At 35.9% G+C, this 24,264-nt stretch overlaps 1 long non-coding RNA gene and 1 pseudogene across 1 annotated transcript in view; both read right to left on the bottom strand.

Moving 5' to 3' along the window:
• The window catches only part of LOC136820461 (uncharacterized), a 46,609-nt gene that overhangs the window by 21,559 nt on the left and 786 nt on the right, over positions 1-24,264 (bottom strand). Inside the window, exon 2 of the long non-coding RNA XR_010848589.1 lies at positions 4,333-4,395. This is a non-coding gene — a long non-coding RNA (uncharacterized lncRNA). The remainder of the gene's footprint in view (positions 1-4,332; positions 4,396-24,264) is intronic.
• Positions 4,929-9,342, bottom strand: LOC136820470 (uncharacterized; annotated as a pseudogene).

Here is a 24,264-nt window from a genome sequence, read left to right as displayed (position 1 = left end):
TAAACGACCAAGAACATCAGCCTACTGTAAATACTGGAAAATAAGCACCATTGTATCACCAATTTGTAGTTCCGAATTCACTACCATTACAAACTTGTTTATTAGTTGAATGTAAATTATTTGGAACACGTTCGATTTACTGAAATCCAGTAATCACGTATTAATTTCAAAAATTGCTCTGACTTGATACCAATGAAGTATAAGCCCGAAGGGCTAGAAGTCAATCTCTGTGGTAGGATTTGAAGCCAGCAAATCCTACCAAAGTTGCGCCGCCTTGAGCGACCCGCCTGGTTTTTACACAAATGACAGATTGAAACTAAAATTTACCGCTTAATTTTGAAAAATATATCACTCGAAAACAAAGGAATTGCTAGATTCAATCCGTCATCAAAAATACGGCGTATATTTTAAGGCTTCAATTTTTCTTGCCTGAGAAAGGTTAGAGATTGAACTCTAGCCCTTCGGGCTTGAAACTCAATGCTTGATACATACACCAGGAACATCATGGAAAATGGCTGAATGAACAGGAATGAATAGCATTGAATTGACGGGACAATAAGGTTAGAGCATGCCAGTGAATGTCGATTTGTGAAATACAGATACGAAGGTTGATAATTGGAGTCTTTTTTCGTTTTAATGAATATGCTTGAAAATCATAATTGGAGCTAATTTATTAGCTTAGGTTAATTATCGAACCTGCTTCTCCCGCACACAGATTCCCATGACTAGCATCCGACTTTAACGGGTCAATATTCCCGCCAATACTTTTCCGCCATGTTATTTCTCAATGATCGGCTGACGGCAATTATCTCTGGAACCATGGCCAGCGTAGATCCTACAAATAGACTCCACTTGTATTCTCCACCTCTGCCAAATAACTTAAAATAATTTTACACCATGTTGATATGAAATTGAATAAAAAACAAAACTTTAGATCATCTTACTATGGATCAACAAACATCTGTTGTAGTTCTAAAAAATCGAAGAAACAATGAACTGACAGCAACACAACCTGATCTGCCATTTTCTATTCGACAAAATCATAACAAACCATCGGCACCGGTATATTTCTTTTAACTTCAATATCAACAAGACGATCAATATGGCCGCTCTTAGAACTCGCAAAGTTACAATCATCTCAAGTTCCAGCCAATGTTATCAACTGCATCAGACGTGGTGAGTTTGTAAACTTGGATTCTTTACCTCCTCAAATGTTTGGGTGAGCTACCAACACCAATAGTTGCCAAATTTTTTCTATGGGAATAGTATTTTCTGGGTCAGCAATAACCTCGACCAAAAGAGAACTACTCATAAAGGACAAGGCATTTAAGAAGTTGAGATTTTCTTACTTTGTCTTTAGCTTGGACCCCTTTTCACTCAACCGTTACAGTTTTTTTTTTATGGCTTAATCTGCTGTGCTATTTTTACAGTTAATCCTAATGTTAGCAATATACATTTTCTCAGCCTGGTATACTTACGATAAAGCCCTGTCTTGTCTCAGTCTCTTGCTTACCTACACAACTTGCTACAAAAGTTACATTGAGCTCAACCGAGGGTCATATTTCATTCTGTATGTAAGGAACCTAACTTTAAATGATTTGTGACCCCAGAATATACTTTCACACCCCTGCCTATTATTACGGAGGATGCCATAAGTTAAATTTAAAGAAGGCCTTTGTAAGGGGACATCTAAGTTAGCTGGAAAACTAGGAGGTCTATTAAGGAGAGGTTTTGGAACTTTGATCAACTTAATCACATACAAATATGGTCAGTCTGCTTTTATAAGTATAAATAAGTATATACCACCCAAACACGTGTATCATGTTAAAACACATACTATTATATATGTGTTTATTATTATATTGTTGAATATATTGCAATATTATCGTGGAATCGTTGGCTTGTGACTATACATATGTACTCTTTGATAACTACCTAAGCAACATCAGGCCTGAAGGCCCATTCCTGCTACATGAAATACATCACTTAAGTAGTAAGTTACCTATAAAACAGATTTTCTAGATATTTCATTACAGAAGGGGGATATGTATAATATAGGGAAATAAGTGAACACAAGAGTTTAACTTTTCAGCAACCACTCCTCTCCCTCCTGCCCTCAGGGGCAAGAGTCTAGCTCCTAGCACAAATAATGCACAAAGTTCAAAATGAGATGCATATTTTAATATAATAGGGGATATCCCAAAATTTGGGGGTCTTTGTAAGGGGTTACCAAGATTATCCTAACAATTAGAGGGGATGTGAAAATAAGGGGTTCAAATAATAAAGGGGGCTGGCAATTTTGGTCAACGTAACCATACACAGTCTCTTTTTAAAAGCAAATATGAACCTCCGAATACAAAGTAAACAATAAAAACACAAATTATATTTTGTATTGAGAAATTATTGGCTTGAAGCTGTATACATTTTGTTATGTAGTGCATAGAATTAGTTTCCTTCTAAACAGACTACTTACAGATAATAATTTTGTCTTTCCAATACTGTTAAATCTCAGTTAGTTCGGAAGAAATGAACCAAGCACAATCTCCTTTCTTCCCTAATAGGCTCTCATTCCTTTGCTTGCAGGTTATCAACTTCGTAGAATTTTCTTTGTTGCCCATCATACTTCTGTAGCCAAGCTTCTCCATCATCTTCATATCTCTCATCTTATTTATCAAGGTGTTTAGAAGATCTTACCATGGGGCTTACCTTCCTCTGCTCTTAGAATGGGAATTCCTTAAGCTAAGTCCTATTAATTATGTGTTCACTATCCTAGCTTTGTCTACCAACGTGTCTTTTGGATTTGGTTCCTTTTCAGGGACAAGAATCTAACAGTTACTCCCCTTCACGTTTTCATCTGTTTTCTTAGCCAATTGCAAGCTATCCTTCAAGTCTATCAAGTTTATATTATATTTATATTCTCTGGAGTTCTTTACCAAACATGCTGGGTTATTTTTTTCACTTATTGGATTTAATATCTTCAAACTCTACCCAGGTTCCATGTCACATTCAACACCTTCACATTATCTTGGATTATTTTAACACCACTCTAGATTTTCACTTGCTAACAAGGCAATGTTTCAAATCTGCCCCTCTAGTAGCAGTCTTCGAATCACATGTTTTTGTTTTTATTTTTTCTGGAACCACGTTTAAAGTATAGGGAAGCTCAGTTTTTGGTACCTAAATAATGACTCTATTGTTTAAGAACAATAGAATGTTAAGCATAAGAATGTGAAGGGTAGACAAAATATATGAAAGGTGAGAATTATGTACTAGAGTATCAAGTATGCCTGGTCCTTCTTACAGTTTTTACCCAACTTCCCACCGTAAAAAGTGGGGGGTGCACTAAAGTTCTGGGGGCTGATTACAATAATTAAGAAATTTGTAAAAATATTTTTTTTTTTTTTTGGTTTTAATGTTCTGGTTTTAAGTATTTTACTGTTTCTTTCTTTATCTGCGTGCCAGAGGGTGTGGTACTTTTTGCGGGGGCCTGGGCCTTTAGATTTCAACTGGGACCTGAACCTTACTGAAAGTGGGGGGACCTAGAACTCTATTCAGAGCCATGCACTGTGTTCAAGTTTTGTTTTATCTATCGTGTATGCTATGTTTTTTTGTTTTTTTTTGCATTTGGGGTGGCTTTGGGTGTGTTGGCTTACCTTCGGTAACCTTAGAGCCTCCTTACATTCCTAGTGTCATTGTCCTGACTGCTCAGTCCATACAGTGCACAGGATATCATGGCTCACTTGTTTGATCAGAATTAAGGTACACAGCACATCCCCAATGTTACCCCAAAGCAATTCATCGATTTTCATGTTATTTCATTTAATAAATTTCGGCTTCATTCAATTATCTTGTCTCCATTTATTCCCACTCAGATCCATGCTAGGCAAAACAGGATCTTCATTTCGAACAACAGACTAAGTAAATCTAATTCAGCCTTATCCTTTGATCCCCATTAGGTATGTAAAACAGGATCATCATTTTGGCATACTACTCATGATACTTTTACTGTGTTCATTTCGAGCAATTTTATCAATCATTTCCCACAGGTCAGATAATTAACATTAATATGTGAACGAATAGACCTTTTTTTAAATCCTAAAACATTTACTTTCTGCATAGTGTGAATTTTGAGCAATCAAACACGTCATTTTAATTTGTTTTATTCTAAAAAAACATCCCTGAAAATGTCAAGACATTTTTTATTAAAGAACGATTACGTAATAGGTTTCGGGAAAGCTATTTTGACAAGAAAATTTAAAGAAATAAATGAAAACGAAAAGTCCCACTGTATGTATCTTAACTACTTACAGCAACTAAAAATACAACTCTTACCTTTAGGGAGAGTCATGCAGAAACATCATTGAATTGTGTTTGTGACATTCATTTGATATCAAGCTTTAAATAGAAAAAATCATTATTTACAAATGCATTCCCCCCAACCCAGTCATTGAAAACGTTTAGTTCTCATCAATATACACCCTTATCAAATCAATCTTGTCTCAGTTTCTAAAGTCTGTCCAGATATAATTGGCAGTGGGAACAAGAATGCCTGTAACTTTTGATAGTCAAATATAATTATGGAATTTTTTTTAGGTTGTTTTAGAGAATCAAAAGCGCTATATTTGAATGTATTTTTGGTTGAAAAATTCGCAATTTTTAGCGGTTAAATTTGCGATTGCAAAAATTGAGCTTTTTTTCTACTTATGCTATAACATTCATTTTTACACCAGTGATAGGTCGACCTTAGGTTAAGAAGTTTGTTAAATTTCAAGGCAAACTGAAAAGTCCTTCGGAAGATATGGGACCCGAAATACCCCTTGGTAGCACTTTTCTGTGAAATATCAAATCTCCAACTTATTACTAAAAACGGGGGTTATGTTATCTTTTTTTGTCACTTTAGTGTCAAACCGTTGTTAATATTTTGTTCTTCTAATTCTCTAAATTTAAAATTTTTCCTTTTCTTAATATCTTGTAATCGCTCTAATGTCATTGGCTCCATTTCCTAAATCAATCCATGCTTTATTCAAAGTTAATCCTTGAGACTTGTGAATAGTTATTGCCCAAGACAATCTCAAAGGTAGTTGTTGTCGCTCATGCGATGTACCGCGAAGGTCTGAAGAATTTGTTAAAGGAATAATCGGAACACAGCGAGGCTGGTCTTCGCATACACTTGGTCCTTTATAAAAAGAGTCAAATTGAACAATAACAGCTATAGGTAGATTTGGAGGAGAATCTCCTTCTTGATAAATAATATCTTTAACTATTCCCATTGACCCATTACAAAGTCCTTGGTCTGTCCAAAGGTTTCTAGTCAACATTACTCTTGCACCGATGCTTAAAAAAACCTTAGGTTCTAATCCACCCATGTCGTCTGAAGAAAGTTTAGCTGATTCTTTATTACTGTGTCTTGCATTAATTTGTGCCACTGGGACATTTAAGCTCATCAATGCTTCATGGTTATCGGAAGCAACTTTCTCATTTGAAAAAGATAATTTCACAAAGTCTTTTAAATTTAAATTGTCAGTCAAATTGGCAGGTGTCCTAGATAAGAACATCAACCAATCTTCCTCAGTTGAATCACCGTTTCTTAATCTCAATAACATGCAAAAACCCATTGTACCAATTTCACTTCTAGGTTTCCTATGATACAATATTTCATCTCCAACAGGGGGTAATTGAGCAATATCTCCTACCAAGATTATAGATATTCCACCAAAAGCTTTGTCTGATTCACCTGTTCCTTGTCTACACCGTTTATCTATCCATCCTAGCATATTTTGACCAACAACAGAATACTCATCAATAATCATATATTTAACTCCACTGAGTCTTTCTTGTAGGCGTAAGAACCTTCGAATCGTTTCGGTTTTTTCCTCTTATTGGAAGATTCAATAAAGAATGCAAAGTCTTACCATTAATATTAAATGCAGCTATTCCAAAGTAGGCTGATACAATACATTTCTCCTTCAGTAAAGCTCTAATGTTATTAATTAAGTAACTTTTTCCACTCCCTGCTAACCCGGTAATCATCATGAATAGCTGATCTCTCTGATTCATATCATGATATAATAATATATCAAATGCTTTTCTTTGGGACTCATTAAGGGAGTCTACTTTTAGTTCAAACACTTGTTCAACTGGGTTCTCAGACATTTTGGCTTTTCTTTTGTCAAGCCAAGAAACCATATTTCCAATCTGGTCTTCAGTGTAATTATTTCTACAAGACTGCCAATATTCTAAATCGTTATGAGATGGCTCATCTCGATTAGTTTCATTGTTATTCGCACATAAATCAGCTAAGTGCATCCATTCTTCACGTTCCCCTTCAACATTCTCTTCAAATTCATCAGTTTCTGACCTTTCAAAATATAATTCAGCATTATTAAATTCTCTTCTCCAATTAGGGACAACACTTTGACCTAAATCAGTTTGCAAAAACTCATTCCATTTTTGGCAAAACATATCAGTATCATCCTCATTTAAACCATCCCAAGCATCACTAATCCTGGTCCTCCATGGTTTGTATTTTAGCAGTTGGTATTTGCAAAATACATCAAAATGAGGCCCTTTTGGATCAAATGATGGTGTTGGGAAGGCTCTAACAATAACTGGCTTCTTACGTTTTTTCAAAACATCTTTTTGCACTGAATAGTTTGAAACAAATTGCATAAAATTGCTATCTAAAACGAATGCATCACATCCTTCAAGGTTAGCTCTGTTAGCATAATTATCAACAGTTGAAGCTTCAGTAAGGGACATCCTCATTATTGATTTCAACCTTTCGAGATCCGTCAACCGAAACATTAACAACTTGAAAAGATGAACTGACCAGTTTTAATGATAATATATGGTGCATTACCTCTTGTATACTAAAATCTCTTTCCCCGACAGCTCTAATCATTAATTTCTGAATAACACATCTCATTTGTTCAGTTCCTTTTAAATTTTCAGCAACAGAAACAAAAGCGTCTCGAGCAACATCTGATATTTTTTCTGCCTTTGAGGCATACTTAGCAAGATATTCTAAACATGCATTGTAATCAATAATTGGTTGTATATCGCAATTAGCTCTCCATTAGGGTAGATCGTCAAATGGCAAAGTCAAAAAATTCAAAGTGTAATATTTTTTTGTGAAAATTTAATCTATTGTAAGACATTTTGCGCAATTTTTAACCTCCTAGGTCAAAAATCGAGCATTCCCCAGGGGGGTCTTTGATTCGCACTAAAGCGAAAAATGAGTAAAAATGGCATGATTTTCCTTGATTGTTCCCAGAATACTTTCAACACCAAAAGATTTCAGGACCCTATTTGAAACCATTTTTGAGATTTAAGCCTGAGAAAATTAGACTTTAACTCTAAATATCACGTTTTAGTAGGAAATGCAATACCATATTGGCAGACTTAGGCAAATTTCAAACCCAAACCATATTGGTTCTCCCAGAGTATATCCAGAATACTTTCAACACCAAAAAATTTTAGGACCCTATTTGAAACCATTTTTGAGATTTTAGCCTGAGAAAATCAGACTTTAACTCTAAATATCGTGTTTTAGTGGGAAATGCAATACCATAATGGCAGACTTGGCAAATTTCTGACCCAAACCATTTTGATTCTCCCAGAGTATTTTCAGAATACTTTCAACACCAAAAGATTTCAGGACACCATTTGAAACCATTTTTGAGATTTTAGCCTGAGAAAATCAGACTTTAACTCTAAATATCGTGTTTTAGTGGGAAATGCAATACCATAATGGCAGACTTGGGCGAATTTCTGACCCAAACCATTTTGTTTCTCCCAGAGTATTTTCAGAATACTTTCAACACCAAAAGATTTCAGGACACCATTTGAAACCATTTTTGAGATTTTAGCCTGAGAAAACCAAGTTTTAGCTTGAAATATTGGCATTTAGCATTTAGCATTTTCTTGGAGCTTTCTCTGAATTGTTAAATTACTGAAAATTTCAAGTGTGTACCTTAAAAAGTTTAAAAGTTGTGGGTCCTCAAAAATGCTGCTTTCATGTCTTTTGCTACCCAGAATCAGAGAAAATCAACTTTTTTAGCTTGAAATTGAAACAACGAGCGATCTCGCTGGGGTTATTTTGTCTTTTTATGTTGAATATTAGTACAAGAAACCATTTAGAAACCATTTTGACCCTTTACTGGGCTTTCATAGTCTTAAAATGGGCAAAAAATGCCATTTTACTCATTTTTCGCTTTAGTGCGAATCAAAGACCCCCCTGGGGAATGCTGGATTTTTGACCTAGGAGGTTAAAAATTGCGCAAAATGTCTTACAATAGATTAAATTTTCACAAAAAAATATTACACTTTGAATTTTCTGACATCATGCTAAAAATGGTAGTTGACGATCTACCCTATCTCCATGATTGCAATTGCAATCTCTGATGCCTGTTTACTCTTGAGTCGTTTCTTTTCAATACAATTTTTGGTCTGTACTGCTTACCATATTTCTTTGAATTCAATTCCTCAAATTCAATATAAGTTTCATTGCAATCCTCAAAAGGAAAATTGAATCTACAATATTGTTCATCATCATTCTTTTTACGTAAGCAATAGGCTGTACTGCACTTAGTATGCCTCTGAACACTATTTACTAAATTTGCATAATCATCGTCAAGCTCATTTTCATTAATGTCTTCAACTTTTTTTTTGCATGGGTGCACTTTCGGTTTTACCCAGCCTTCTTCAGGAGTACAGGGGTTACACGCTGTCACAATAGAATCAACATATTCAGTAACTTCCTTTTCTGCTCCTTTTCCTTCATTGACTTTAGTTTCAAGCTCCACTCTAACATTATCTTCAAATTCAGAATCTAGTAATTCTTTCTCAGCTATATGTCCTTCTAAAGCCTTTTGAGTAAGAGAGCACAATCCTGGGTCATTTTTAAGTTTTGCTACCCCATGACAGTGGATAGAGCCTCTCATAACAGCATATTCAAATCTGTACCAGTGCCATTCAGCACCTAAAGTCTCATAAAGCCAAAGTTTAACAAAGTTTTCAACTCTGACAGTAAAAAAACAGTCTATCAAATGAGGATTATTAATAATATTTTCTCGCAATGTATCACTTGAGCTATCATTATCATTTGAAAATAATGCATGATATTCTGGCCAATGGAATTCAGCACATGACAGAGTCCAAAAAATTGTTGGAGAACCAACCTGACTAATTGTAGCTTTTAATTCTTCTTTAGCATGATTCCAGTACGCATTTGTACCTGTTACATTCTTCGCATATCTCATTAGCTTTTTCATGATTGTAGCATGACTACCTTCTCTAACCATATCCTGTAATTCATTAATCGTCAAATTAGCTTCTCCTGGATTTTGCTTTAAGTAAAAACTTCCTTGTCCAAACAGACGTCTACGATAAAGCATATTGTAAGCTCAAAACCCAAATCGAGGACCGGCTGCAAATCTGTATACCCATTTCCCATCTATCATTCCAGCAAATTTTATCAAATGTTTAATCTTTTCAGAAAAGGATTCTGTATCACTTTTAGCAATAGACTTTCTGATGCTTGAATTGGTTGGATCTCCTTTACCATCTGGGAAAAGTGTTGGAAAAGCTAAAGTAGCCAAATACTCTGTAGTGAACTCATTTAAAGGCTCGTTGCCTATCTTAACAGATTCTGGATTCAAAATTGAATCATCAATTATATCTTTTTCTTTCTTAGTTTTAACTTTAATTGGAATAAAACTCCCCATTTCAGTATTGCAATCATAAACTTTTTCTTCACTATCCTCAGAATTTGGACCAAAATCAGGAAGAATTCCCTCATTATCTAAATCATCATCTTCAACCTCTTCTTGATTGAAGTCTACATTCATTGGCATTTGCAAATAATCATCGTCAGGCAATTAATCAAATCTACTTCTATCAATAGTCACATTTTGGTACCTTGGGTTATTTGGTTCCCCCATACTATTCTTTCCGGTTAGCCACACTAATGCATCAAGAACTTTTTGTCTCCGCACTCTTAGGTCTCTTGATCTGTTATCTTTCCCGTCAATTTTAAAAACGATAACTGGTATATCACTGGGATATCTTGGCAAAACACTAGCAATGTGCTGAACATCATGAGGTAAAGTTAGAACATGTCCTTTATAAGCTTTTTGCCCTCCATTTGGCTTAGTATAAACTTGAATAACAGGGAAATGCTCTAGCAATAAGCATTTCTTCAACCTGTGTTAAACCTTGCAGTTCCAGTGGAACTTTACTTGGAATCATATCATTTTCAATACTAAATTTCTTTGGCCGAGTTTTATCTCTTTTACATCGTACGCATTCATAATTACTTTTATCAACAAGTGTTGCACTGAATAGACAGGTACGAGCCGGGAAGTATCTTATCCATTTGGTGGACTAACTTTCTTGGGGTTTTTCTTGTTCCTTATGGTAATAAGAATATTTTAAGCTTCTGGGCCACCTGGATTTCTCACCTGGGTATCCATAATGGCGGATTTTTGGTCATGTGACCCCCGTAGGAAAAACTGAAAATTCTTCCAACCCAAATATAGGCATATCATATATCAATCGATCGGAAATTTGATATTGATTAATTTTGAGATACAAAGTTGGGTCTGAAAACTTTCCTATCTCGAGATATAAATCACTTTCGTTTTCTTAGGTTTGGCTGCAGTTGTAGGCGGGCTTTCATGGAGTGAGGCAATTCTTTTAGTCATATCTCAAGAAATATGCTTTTAAACATATCAAAACTTTATGTGCTCCTAGAAAAGGCATTAAAAATTGTTTGTGCAAATTTTCAAAAATTTTGCAGTAAAAATGTGTATTTTACAGACCAGAGTACAATTTTCTTACCGTCGAAAAAAGATCTTTTTCTCTCAAAATTGGTCTTTTTGTCTGAAATGAATTAGTGAAATGATGCTTAATAAGGTTTAGAGCCACTCGATTCTTCATATTATACTCAGAGAGGTACCTGGGGAATATATAAGGGCTAAGTGTGTCTGGTCAGCACTTTATAAGTATGATTTACGGTAAGACATGATCCCGAAAACGGTGAAATTTCCAAATAATTAATGAAAAATTCTCTCATTGCATCTCAACATCTCAACAAAACTTGAGAATTTACTGAGTTAATCCGTCAAAATTCGCCAATTCCTTTATCTTTATTGTTCATGCATGAAACGAGATTTAGAGGGCTTAGAATCTGTGTTGTCTGTAGGACCAAAAAACGTTGGCATAATATGGCTTCGAGAGGCGATAATCCTAGGCCATTGTAGGAAGCTTAGTGATGGAGCCATATTTGTGAACCTGCTTGGGGCTATTCTGGTTACTGTTACAATTATAAGAGGCGTATAATGAATCCAATGCATCATTGTATATCCGCTTTAACTACATGAATGCAACACGAAGCCTTCAGCTAGTTGAAGAAGTCAGACTGTAGGAATTTTAACTTAAAGCGCTTTAAAGAAGTTATTGCCATATAAAATAATGCTTAAAGCTACATGTCCAAAATATCCCCGTTTTCTTACAAAAATCTAAGTATAATATTAAGAAATCTTGATTTTAAAATTCTTATTTGTTTTGGACATGGCTTGCTGATGGTGATCCCATTTTCCTTTCCCCTCATGAGGTTTTAAAGTTTTAGAATAATCTGGTCTCTGTGGCTTTGTCAGAACATGAATAAACGACTGGACATCCTTCTCCTTTGTAAGCACTGCTAGCTTCGTTGCCGCCTCGTTAAAACATAAAATGAAACAATAGGTTTTGATGATCTACCTTGGGAATACCTTGCTAACAACGTCAAAACTTACACAAAGTCCATGTTGTTCTACTCTTCTCCAGTCTTTTATCTATATCATAACAAAGATAACAGATGCGAAATCATCGTCATTTTTCAAAACTCCGATGAAATAATATCGAGTATATAGGATTGAGAGTATAGGATTCAAATTATGATATTCTTATGACACAGGCTCACAACTTTGGCATACTTTTTTTTTCAAGTCAATAAAAAAACTAATAGCGCGTCGTGGTGCAAACGTCAAGACTATTACTTCTCTCATTTGAGATGCCTTGGGTCGTGTTCAGACCTGAAAGTTTAAGTTTAAGGCTTAAGTAGTACTAAGTTGATATGCGAATTAAGAAATGCAACGACTTAATTGCTATTTCATCATTTATATAGATTACATAAGAGAGGAAAAAGGAATTCCCTTTTTAATGTTTGAGTAATACATTGACAAATTCATTTTTTTGTTGTGGAGTAAGGGAATCTCCCTACTTCGATCCATGATATTCTCATTAAAAGCCCATTAACTGCCTGAATTGCTAAAGACGTTCCGAGCGTCTCTAAGTCATAAATTTCACGTTCTCCTTTCATAATTTACAAAAGGAGCATGCGAATGCGTGCGAATTCTGATTTCGTCTATTCAGAAAACTGTCACGAAATCGTAAAAACTTTTTTTTTAAGCCAGAGGGTGATTCCTTTTTAAACTTTGGTTTAACTAATGAGGAGCGTGCAGTTGAATACAAAAGGAATATAAAAGAAGCATGCGGACATAATTACTTTAAACCTAGGTCTGAACACGGCCTTGGAGTTTTTACAAGATACTTCACTAATTGGTCATTTAAAGTGATAGAGATGACGCTTTCTTTAGAAAAATTTTCTTAACGACCAACCAAATCAAATATGAGCTTGTAAAAACTCCAGCTTGTCCCTCTCATTTGACCGAAATTCAATCCCACAATCCTTTTTTGTTTTAATTCAAGAGTCGTGAAATTTATTACTTTTTCTTTGTAATTGAGTGTAATTTGCGTGCAAGCATAATTGACGCAAAGGTTGACGGGATTGAATTTCGGTCAAACAGAAAAATCAATTCGATTACGAATTCGATACGATTCGCTACGGTATGCTATTGGAATGACAAAAGTGATTCAAAAGTATACACGCAGTTGAAATTCTCCATTTCTGCGTATTAAAAAATATTGAAAATAATCATTTTGTGACTTGAGAGTAACTAGCCGTATGCGCAGCGTCGCACGCTGCGTGTCCCAATCCAGCAAATCACTATACATCTAAAAAAACCCAACGGAAGAAAGATAGCTGCTGATTGATGATAAGATTTTGATTTTATAAAAGAAAGGAGAAAAAAGTTCAACGCCATGAAGAGGAGGCTTTGTAGAGCTTTGTTAGATTTTCGAAAACTTTTTATAAAACGTTGTAAACACACACGTTTTAGCATATTAATATATAGATTTTCAAACTATCAAGCTATCTATCAATCATTTTACCTAAGTAGTTCAACGAAATAGCATTGTGACGGAATATCAACGGATTTTTTATACCAATTTAATAATACAGGCGGCAACGAAGCTCGCTTCAAAGACACAATGGAAGATAGACGTCCAGTTATGATTCATCCCATGTGAAGGCGCAGTAGTAGTATTGACCGTCGTCTAGGAGATCAGGACTAACTCCAACTCGGTGCTGTGTTTCACTTAATGAAAAGTAAATGCTACTTTGCTAGGGCCAACCCATACCATGTGATGGTCGTAGGGTGGACAGAAACTCTACAGGCCGTTCAGTGACTGTGCGACAAATCTGTGCTAGTGTCTAGCAAGCTTGCAAGAAATAAAAACTTTGGGGCTTTGTTCTTTTTTAGGAAAATAATTCAAAGTCTGACGTCTGGCGCATACAAAGCTATCATGGCTTAGTGGTCTTAAAGCCAGACTAATTTCATCAAAATTTTATGCTTATGTAGCTACGCAGTTCTGGAAGTTCTAAGCACTTCCCGAAGTCTCAAAGACAGGCTACACAGATTTCTCGTTACATGCACGAATAATAAAGATATAGGAATTAGAGGATCTTGACGGATTTTACTCAGTAAAATTCTCCAGCTCGGGTTTTTCCGTGGTAAGTTTAAACATTTTAGGGCAATATAACCACCTAGAAGCACTTAATTCTGGTCTGTAAAATACACACAGCGATTTACATGTATTCTTGATTCTTTGCATGTGTCAAACTAAAGAATAAGGTTCAACTTTGTTTAATGTCGAGATACAATGAGAGACTTTGTCAAATATTTGAGTAATAGCTTGTAAGTTTTACCGTTTTTTGGATCAAATCTTACCAAAAAAACATGCTTGTAAAGTGCTGACCAGACACATTTAGCCCTTATATATTCCCCAGGTATCTCTCTGAGTATAATATGAGGAATCGAGTGGCTCTAAACCTTATTAAGCATCTTTTCACTAATTCATTTCAGACAAAAAGACCAATTTTGAGAGAAAAAGATCTTTTTTCGACGGTAAAAAAATTGTACTCTGGTCTGTAAAATACACATTTTTAATGCAAAGTTTTTGAAAATTTTCACAAACAATTTTTAATGCCTTTTCTAGGAGCACATAAAGTTTTGATATGTTTAAAAGCATATTTCTTGAGATATGACTAAAAGAATTGCCTCACTCCATGAAAGCCCGCCTACAACTGCAGCCAAACCTGAGAAAACGAAAGTGATTTATATCTCGAGATAGGAAAGTTTTCAGACCCAACTTTGTATCTCAAAATTAATCAGTATCAAATTTCCGATCGATTGATATATGATATGCCTATATTTGGGTTGGAAGAATTTTCAGTTTTTCCTACGGGGGTCACATGACCAAAAATCCGCCATTATGGATACCCAGGTGAGAAATCCAGGTGGCCCAGAAGCTTAAAATATTCTTATTACCATAAGGAACAAGAAAAACCCCAAGAAAGTTAGTCCACCAAATGGATAAGATACTTCCCGGCTCGTACCTGTATAGAAAAATAGTCATTTCTAATTTTTTGTGAAATTTATCACCCAAAAAGTCACCATTCTTTTTGAGCCTTTATTTTCTCTTTATTCTTCTCATAATATTCTTTTTGTTTTTCTTTACGCAAATCTTTTGTTTTGGCAAAATATTCCTTACGCTTGTCTTTTGTCTTTTCATAATAGATTTTTTTATCCTCACCCCGATCCTCACAGTTGTTTTTGTAATAATTCTTCCTTTTCAAATTAATACGTTCCTTATTTTTTGCATAAGTAATATCTTTTATTGATCTCAGCTTTATCTTCCTCAATTTTTTTGCTTTTGCTTCTTAATGGATAGTCCTTTATAAATCATCTTTGCCAATCTTTCTTTTCCTCAAAGTGCTAGCTATCTCAAAATGTACAAAATTAGTTTGATCAGAAATTTTTTCCTTTATGTATATAAATGCAAAAAAACCATCCATCTTTTTGAATCTCATAAAGTTGACGCAAGCTTTCGCAACAAAATGTTTTTTCATGTAAAGCATCAATATAGAACCAATTATTATCATCTAATACAGCACATGAAAAGTGGTCCCCTTTATGCCTAACAAGACCTCTCAGGACATAGTTTTGATCATTTAAAACCAAATTCTGTCCAAATTCTATATCACAATCACCTCCAAATTCTACAAGGTTGCAACAAATGACACTAGCGATGTATTGTGAGAAATATTCCCACAACTACTGCACATTATTGATTTATCAATCATAACTGGGTTTAAAAGATTTTGCCAATTATTGAAGTCATCTAAAGGATTTAAGTTTAATTCTGAAATGTAATTCAAAAATATACTACATTGACGAATTAATTCTTCACCACAACTGACCAAAAACCGTATAATTCACCCATGGCACAACGATGAAAAATTAGATAATCTATACCAACAAAAAGACAAATTGATGACAAAAAACATTGACTCCGCAGATATTCAAAAACTTCGTAAAAAGATCAGATTACGAGCACGTTTTCTTAAGAATGAGTATCTGAAAACAGAAGCTGAAAAATTGAACCAGCTAGCAATTAATCGCAACCTACAAAAACTTTTCAAACGGGCAAAAGAGCAAAGTAGCACTCTTTCAAATATTCAAGCTTCTTGTCCAACCCAAAGTCTTCTCAATCACTTCAAATCTCACTTCAACCCTACCCAACGACAAAACAGGCCAATCGAACTATCGAATGATGATCTTCCCCACTATGTTACACAACTTCGACAAATTTCAGCTACAACAAACATCAAAAGTGAACCCCCTGATACTGACGAGATAAGTCAACAAATTACGAAACTTAAAGTCGATAGAGCTTTCAACGATATTGACCCTACTCTAATCAAACGGCTCGATCATCCAGTTATGCTCCAAGTGATACACAGAATGTCTTCAAATCTCTGGGAAAATTTTGACGTCCCGACTGCATGGGGGAATTCCCGTCTGCAAGCCATATGGAAAAAGAAAGGATCCAAAAAAGACCCCAAAAAGTATCGTGGGATAAGTGTTGGCTCAACCGTTTGTAAACTCTTGATCAATTTAATTCTCGATCGACTTCGTCCTTGGTACGAGCTACAACTAAGCGACGAACAGAATGGTTTTCGGAAAGATAGGGGAACAACTGAAGGAATATACACAATTAAACGGATCCAACAGATTACTGATCGAAAAAGACAGCCCCTTTTTCTCCTTTTCGTCGACCTGACGGCAGCATTCGACCACATCCCTCGAGACTGGCTTTTCGAATCGATTCGTTTGCGATTCGATAACCGTCAATCACCCCACTATTCGACATTCTTGAAAAACTTTATCAAAATACAAGTCTAACTTACGAAGATGCAAATAAAACGTTTCAAACCTCATCTGGTGTTCGACAAGGAGGACCAGAAAGTCCCTTCTTGTTCAATCTCTATATTGACTTTGTCATGAGACTCTTCAAAGAAAAATCAAATGATATCAACTTTTTCAAGCACAAATATCGCATCAACTTGAAAAGTCTCACCCGAACACAGCGGTACCAAATACGAAATAAAAACATCCAAACGTCTGGACAAGCGGAACTCTCATGGATTGGGTATGCGGATGATTTAGTACTTTTCTTTACTGACAAAGAAAGTCTTTTATCTGGTTCTGAACTTCTAAACCAAGTTTTCGGTAGTTTTGGGCTATTAGTTAACAAACTCAAAACAGAAACTATGGTTCTGAATCACCAAATTCTTGAACAACACTATCACAACACAATCATTTCACTCGACGAGACACCAATCAAAAACGTCACCAAATTCACATACCTTGGATCGATAATTAGTCATGACGAGCCTAATACCGGAAATGCAGAAGTCAATAATCGCATTCAAATGGCATCTGCTAAATTCAACGAAATGTCTAATCTCCTTCAAAATCAACGAATCAACCTTCGCACCCGAATCAACTTCCTCAATAGTTTTGTGAGAAGTCGGCTTACATACGCGTGTCAAAACTGGAATCTAACAAAAAATCAATTTGAAAGATTGAATGTTAGTTATCGTTCGTTTCTTCGACGAATGATACGTAATGGTCGAAAGTTTGTAAATCCGACTGAAAACGATTATCGTTTGATTATATCTAATCAACATCTGCACGAAATTTGTCAGACACGTGACTTAGAATTTTTTATAAGAGATCAACAAAAGAACTATATGTCACATGTTATTCGAATGAACGCGGAACGTTCAATCAAGCAGCTGGCTTTTAACGATGATAAATATACAAAGAGAGGAAGGCCTGTGAGAACTCTACTCGACCAGGTCTTAGATAACTTAGATATTTCTATTGATGAATTTTGCACTCTTGCCCTTAAGGGCAAGAATTAGAATTTGATGGAGAGATGTGTGACTGAGAAAACAGGGACTTATCCCAGGTTTCCTCTCCTTGCACATCTCTCTATCTCTGTTTAACCTAGGAATAGGGATACAGTAAATTTTATATATATATATACAGTTAGAGCATGATCCCTCTATTCTGTAAGGTGTCTCAAATAAAGCTTTCTCTTGCTCTGAAAAATTACGAACAATACTTCCTGAAAAAATCTGAGAGAACTCAGCCTCGCAATCACGTTTTTCAAAAGATGTGCAATTTGCAATTAAGAAGTCCCAAACAGGCTGACGAATAATAATAGATAAGTTTTCTTCATTTTCTCTATTGTCTGTGATGTCTGAATTTAAAATGATACTGTATGACTTCAAACAATTTGTTAACAAATCAAAGAATAAGCTCTGTGTCTCAATTTCAGCAATGTATGGGCCAAACGTAGAATATGCTATTTCCAAAAACGAGTCTACTGCACATGTATACCGTAAACGGCCATAACTTGCAACACGGACTTAACTTGCAACAGCTTTGTTTATTTACGTTTTCTCCACGTTGATTGCTTCGTTTTCTTTCATTTTTTCAGGGAATGTTCAAAATGGTAAACTACACGTTAATCAAGCAAAACAAGCCCGATTGAATAATTTGTTGCGAAGATGAAGATGAAAAAATGAAAATAATTAGGTCACTCCAATAAACCCCCACGCTTGGGCGATTGACGTTGTCTTACGATGCGATTTCTAGAAAGTTCGAAAGAAGAAAGACGAGGCCTTGCTGGGTCGAAATCCGCAGCTCGTACACTTTTTCGTTCTTCCGTATTCTTCGATTGAAGTTGCTAGATTACATTTCAAAACGAAGAGACGTTTCGATGCATAAATTGGATAATTACCAATGCTTACATGTTAAATCAATCAACCATTGTAACTGAAGGATCTCAGCTGAAGTTCTGCTTCCTAATGTCCCATACGAAAACTAATCATGTTAATAACAAGACTGGTGTCATAAAAGTGCCTCAAAAGAAATCAATAAAATCATTCGTCGTTAAACTGTAATCATCAATTTTACGATCAGGGGGTCAAGGATTGTTCAAGTGCGTTTCTTTTATAAGAAAAATTTAATTGAAATAAGTTCTACAATAGCACACCGGTATGCAAACGTCATAATTATTACTTTTGGTTTTTGACCGAAATTCAATCCCACAATCCGTTTCATATTGATTCGTAATGCGTGCAAGTTGTTACTTTTGTATTGTCAATAAGTGTAATTGACTTGCAAAAGCAATTAATGCAAGGGATGATGGGATTAAAACTCGGACAAATAGTAATTTTGATGTCTATTTTTAGAATCACTACGGTATGCTATTCGTTGGATTTACGGAAAAAGAATGACCAAAAGACAGGACGGATAAAAAAAAGCAACCCTTCAGGAATGAGGAGTAAATATCAGAGCCAATTTTGTAAGAGTATAAGAAATGCAAGAAGGATAAGAGCTTCGGAAAAGAAAAACACACCCTGTACAGACGCCAATTTTGAATTTTTCTTAAGAACTTTTTTAATCAAAAGTGATTATTTTTCCTTCAAACCTGTTCCGAATTTAGTTAAGATACAGGGGTGTAAAAGAAAGTATATGTAACACTGTATATGGACGTTTCGTCGATCGATATAGATCATCATCATCATCTTTCGACCGCGGTCGAGATGATGGATTCCACCCTCTCTGGCGCCAAGAATCGCGGTCGCGCATGGCAGTCTCCAGGTCACTATAATGAAGTCCAATTTCCCTAACTGCGTCAGTAAAAGTTAACTTTCTCGATCTTTGAACCAGCCGCTTGGGTTTCCAGAGTAAGAGAGAGGAGATGACTTCTGTGGATGCACGAAGGCAATGACCAGCAAACTGAACACGTCTAGCCTTTAAGATGTTTGAGATAGGCTTAATCGAACCATAGATGGTGTTTTTAGTGGGATGATCGCGCCAGGAAAGATTTTTAACTCTTCTTAGAAGGTGTGTGCATGTTCCATCGAGTTGTTTTTCTAATTTACGTGTGAAGGACCACGTTTCCGAACCATAAAGAAGGATAGGTTCTATGGTGGATTTAAAAACTTTAATCTTAAGGTTAGAGTCAAGAAGAGAAGATGTCCAAATTTTGTGTAGTTTGTTACACGCACTCCAGGCAAGTGCTTTGCGAATCTTAAAATCTTTTTCAGATGACGAAATATAGGAGCCTAAGTATTTGTAATCGTCAACTTTCTTTAATTTGATTCCTGCAACAGTTCTGATACTTTCGGAAGGATCAATGGGATTGAGACTGAAAAACTCGGTTTTTGATTCGTTAAAGATGTAAGCCTATGGAATTTGCAGCCGATTCTAGTGCATTTAGTAATTTTTGAGCGTCTGAAAGCTTAGAACTGGTTAGAGCTATATCATCAGCAAAGTCTGTATCAGTGAGATAAGTCGCTGGACTACGAGGCCCAAGTTTATGTTTAAGTAGAAAACCACATTGTGAGATTTTATCAACAGAAACACGCATGATGTAATCTACAACTAAAATAAAAAGAAACGGGGCGAGGGTATCACCTTGCAAGATACCTGCTAAGATGGGAAAAGTATCAGTCTCGCCGTCTGTAGTCTGGATAGAAGATTTGGTGTCTGTATAAAGAAGCTTGATGGCATTAATGATTTTCAAGGGAATGCCATATAGTGAGAGGATATCAAACATTTTATCTCGATCAACTGAATCGAAAGCTTTTTTAAAGTCAACAAATACAAGTATAGCGTCGAGATTGAAATTCCTGGCTTCTTCAAGTATGCGACGAAGGGATAGGATTTGTGTTAGTGTGGAGCGCCCACTACGAAAACCATTTTGGTTTTTACGAAGAATGGGTTCGACTTTAGACCTAATCCTATTGAGTAAAAGTTTGTTGTAAATCTTGGCCGCTATTGGAAGAAGAGATATACCACGATAGTTAGTACAGCAAGAGTGAGGTCTCCCTTTTTCGGAACAGGAATGATATGAGATTTTAGCCAATGATTTGTGCAAACATTTTCTTCGAACGCGATATTACAGAGATTAAGAAGGAAACTGTGGAAGTTTTCGTCTTTCCAGATAATAGGTGGAATGTTATCTGGACCGAAAGCTTTACAAGATTTAGTTTGGGAAAGGACCTTTGTTAATTCTTTTAAAGTGAAAGGAGAAAGAGGAATGTCCAAAGGCGGAGATATTTGTTCCCTGGGTAGAGAATTATTTTCAGAGAGAATTGGCTTTTTGCCAAGAAGATTTTTAAAATGATTGAGCAAATTATCTAGACGTTTCGCAGTGGATCCGCCTTTTAATTGAATGGGGGGTTTTGAATTTTTTCCACTAAGCTCTCTGACTAGGCTCCATGCATTTCGATGAGAGTTATGCGAGAAGTATTCAGACATGGAGTTTATCTTGCCGTTTATAAAGGATATTTTGGCTTCTAGGTAGGCCTCGTCAAGTTTAGCTTTACAAGAATCTAAATTTGCCTTTCGCCTGCGCGTAGGGACATTGTTGTAGAGAGATGCTGCAAGTTTGAGATTTTCTCTTGCTGCAATGACAGACGGGATGTCTTTCGAGTTTGAGATGTTTTCTTTTCTTTTCCTAGGAAGCTGCTCGAGAGCTATTTTTCAGTGGTTTCAATCAAACTGGAATAAGCATCTTCAATGTTGTCTTTATTTAGATCCTCAATGAAAAGATGAGAAAAGCGGTTATATACTTCGACAGTAAATCTGTTACGGATTTCAGGATTGAGAGAAGATTCCTTCCAATCGATTTTCTTCAGAGGGTGTGGCTTCGAGTGTTTTGATGCACGAAGGCTCAATTTGATATTTGAGGAAACAATACGATGATCAGAGCTAACAGTGGAGAATGAGGAATATGCTCTGGAGTCTTTAATACTATTCCTCCATTTTTTACGAAAGAGAATATAGTCAATTTGAGCTTTATCGCCATTTGGATATTGGAATGTCCAAAGGTGATTGGCACATTTCATGAAATAGTTATTTGAGGAGAAAAGTCCGTATTCATCAATCAGATCTAAGAGGTATTCGCCATTGCGATTAGTGTGCTTATTAAAGGAGAAAGAGACATCGGGACATGCAAGCTTCGCATTAAAGTCACCCGCAATGCTTATGAAATTATGTCTTGGTATATCGTCGAGTACATTTTTAAGTTCCAAATAGAATTCCTCAACTTCCTCTTTGGGGGCGCTATTGTGTGGACTATAGACACAAATAACTGATAAAACTGGATTGCTTGAGAACTCAGCAATCAAAATTCTAGGCGTGATAGATTCTACCTTAATCAAGTTATTTTTAGCTTTGGAAGAAAGAAGAAGACCTACTCCTCCCACCGTAGCATTAACAGAGTTTTTGGTTGCTGAAGATGTAATAAGTTGAAAAGTAGAGTTTGAAGAATACAGAAGGTTATCAGCAGGGTGAAAAATGCGATGTTCTTGGATTGCAATCATGTCTATGGAATTTTCAGACATTGAACGCACGAGCTCGTTTATTTGTGTAGGTCCATTCAAGGTTCGAACATTGAAAGTACTAATTTTCAAGAGATTGGTACATCTCAGTAATTTGTTTTGTTTTTGGTGATCAGGTTCTTTCTTGTCAGAAGAAATCCTCCCCAAGGAACTGGGGGTGAAGATCTCTCCATCATTGGATCCCGTTATGGTATCAAAGAGAGAAAAATGATAAAATCAGGGGCTTGCCCGGGGATCAAGGGCGTGTCCTGAAGGACAACCGATTGATCCCGGACCCTGGTGCTGTTTGGTGTAGAATCCATTATCTTTTCAATTGCTAAAATAGTATGTGCTGCGCAACGGCTACATACCCATTTTCCCATGGGTGGGGCAGTACTCAACTAACTCGAGAGATATCTCCTTAATTCAAGAACTAAGCAGAAGAGGGACAAAAACCAGATTAACTATTAGATGCTAACTGCCTAGTGGCCCCTATCACTCTACCTGCAACAGAGTGAGATTTAAAAACTGGTTTTCTCCAGCTGGTGTTATATCAGAGTTTTCCTTCTCTTATTTGGACTGCCTTAACTGGGCTATGAGATGTTCCAACTACACCTATGGGAAAAGTGTTGAAATAGTTTAGTTAAAATATGATACATCATTTATATATACAGTTCTCAGTTCATTCATATATACAGGTAAAACAAAGTTATTATGTACAGGTTAACATTACGTTTTCACTAGTTTTATTAAACAGTACGATCTAACTGACTGTCTTATAAAACCCTAGTGTGTTGGCTCTGCGGGGCAAGGGCGCCAGGCTTCAAAATAGAAGCATTCCTTGAGGAAGACTTACAAGTCTTCCCGCATACCCAATATCGATATAGATTGTGAGACAGGGGTGTGTGCAAAGTCAACGTCAAATGAGCGTTATGAGTATTCTGATGAAGATGAGATGAGTATTCTGATGAATATTCCAGTATCACGTCAATGGGAACCAGAGAAGGAGTAGCGCATTAGACAATCATTTCTCAGTCTAAGAGGTGTCACTCTTTGGGAACGCAGAACTCCGGGCAGACAATGACGGGATACATGGTAAAAAGTAAATATCCGTTTTCTTCTCGAATTTTTACAAATCTCGTCCTATATATAAATACGGTAAATCATGTCATGCCGAAACACCTGTCTCAAAGCCCCGGTGGAATTTTTCCCACAACGGGGCCAACAATTTCTATCAAAATCTCTATGGGGATAGGAATTCTATTGTTCCAAGCTTTAAAATACACAATGAAGATGGTTTTGGAGTGCAATTTTTTACATTGGATGGATTTCGAATGGGGATGAAATCAACGGGGACGAACTTTTTTGTATCTATTCAACGATTCAATGCAAAAATTAGATTCTGTAATTATATAATACATAAGATCGAAAACACTCTCTCTCCTCTCTCACCCCGGAAGTAAAGTTCAATAGCAAAACGATGAATGAATTTGGCATACTATGACGAGGATTGGGGATTCCAACGGTAGAAGACGAAAGACTTAAAAGAAATAATATATTAAACCTTTATTTAAACGTATAAGCTTTCCCGAGCCTATACTCTTCCTCGAATGTCTTCATTTTGTGTTTTATCACCACCAAAAAATGTGTCAAACTTAAAATTTGAAAGAGCAAGGTGGTTGTTTTTTTGTGGAAACACGCAAATAGTGATACCCAATAATATTCGCTAAAGATTCTTCCTGAGAAAAATTTTACGCGTTTTTAGTGTTCTATCCCTATGAAAGTATATATTATATATGATTGAATCTCTCCAGTCAAAAACATCTAGTACTATATTTCGATAAAACTTTCCATTTTGTTAAGGGAAGACTTCTTGCCTTACAAATTTGGCGAATTCGGCAAAATTTTTCACTCAAAAATTTTCATGGAAATCCATCTATACGCTAGTCCCATAAGATGGTAAATCACAATAAGGTACGGATGATGGTCCTTGATTTGTTACCGTAACCTGCCGTCGTAATCCCAACTTTTAATTCAATATTTTGTTTCGTTTTCATCTCAGCATACTTTAAATGGATTAATTTTCGTAAGCTGTAATTTTGCGAGGCAAAAGGTTCGTTTTTTTGAATTTA

The sequence above is a fragment of the Clytia hemisphaerica genome, unplaced genomic scaffold (assembly GCF_902728285.1).
Source record: "Clytia hemisphaerica strain Z4C2 unplaced genomic scaffold, Clytia hemisphaerica genome assembly, whole genome shotgun sequence".
NCBI lineage: Eukaryota > Metazoa > Cnidaria > Hydrozoa > Leptothecata > Clytiidae > Clytia > Clytia hemisphaerica.
Note: the sequence above shows the minus strand (reverse complement) of the source record. Positions and strands in the feature narration are given on the sequence as shown.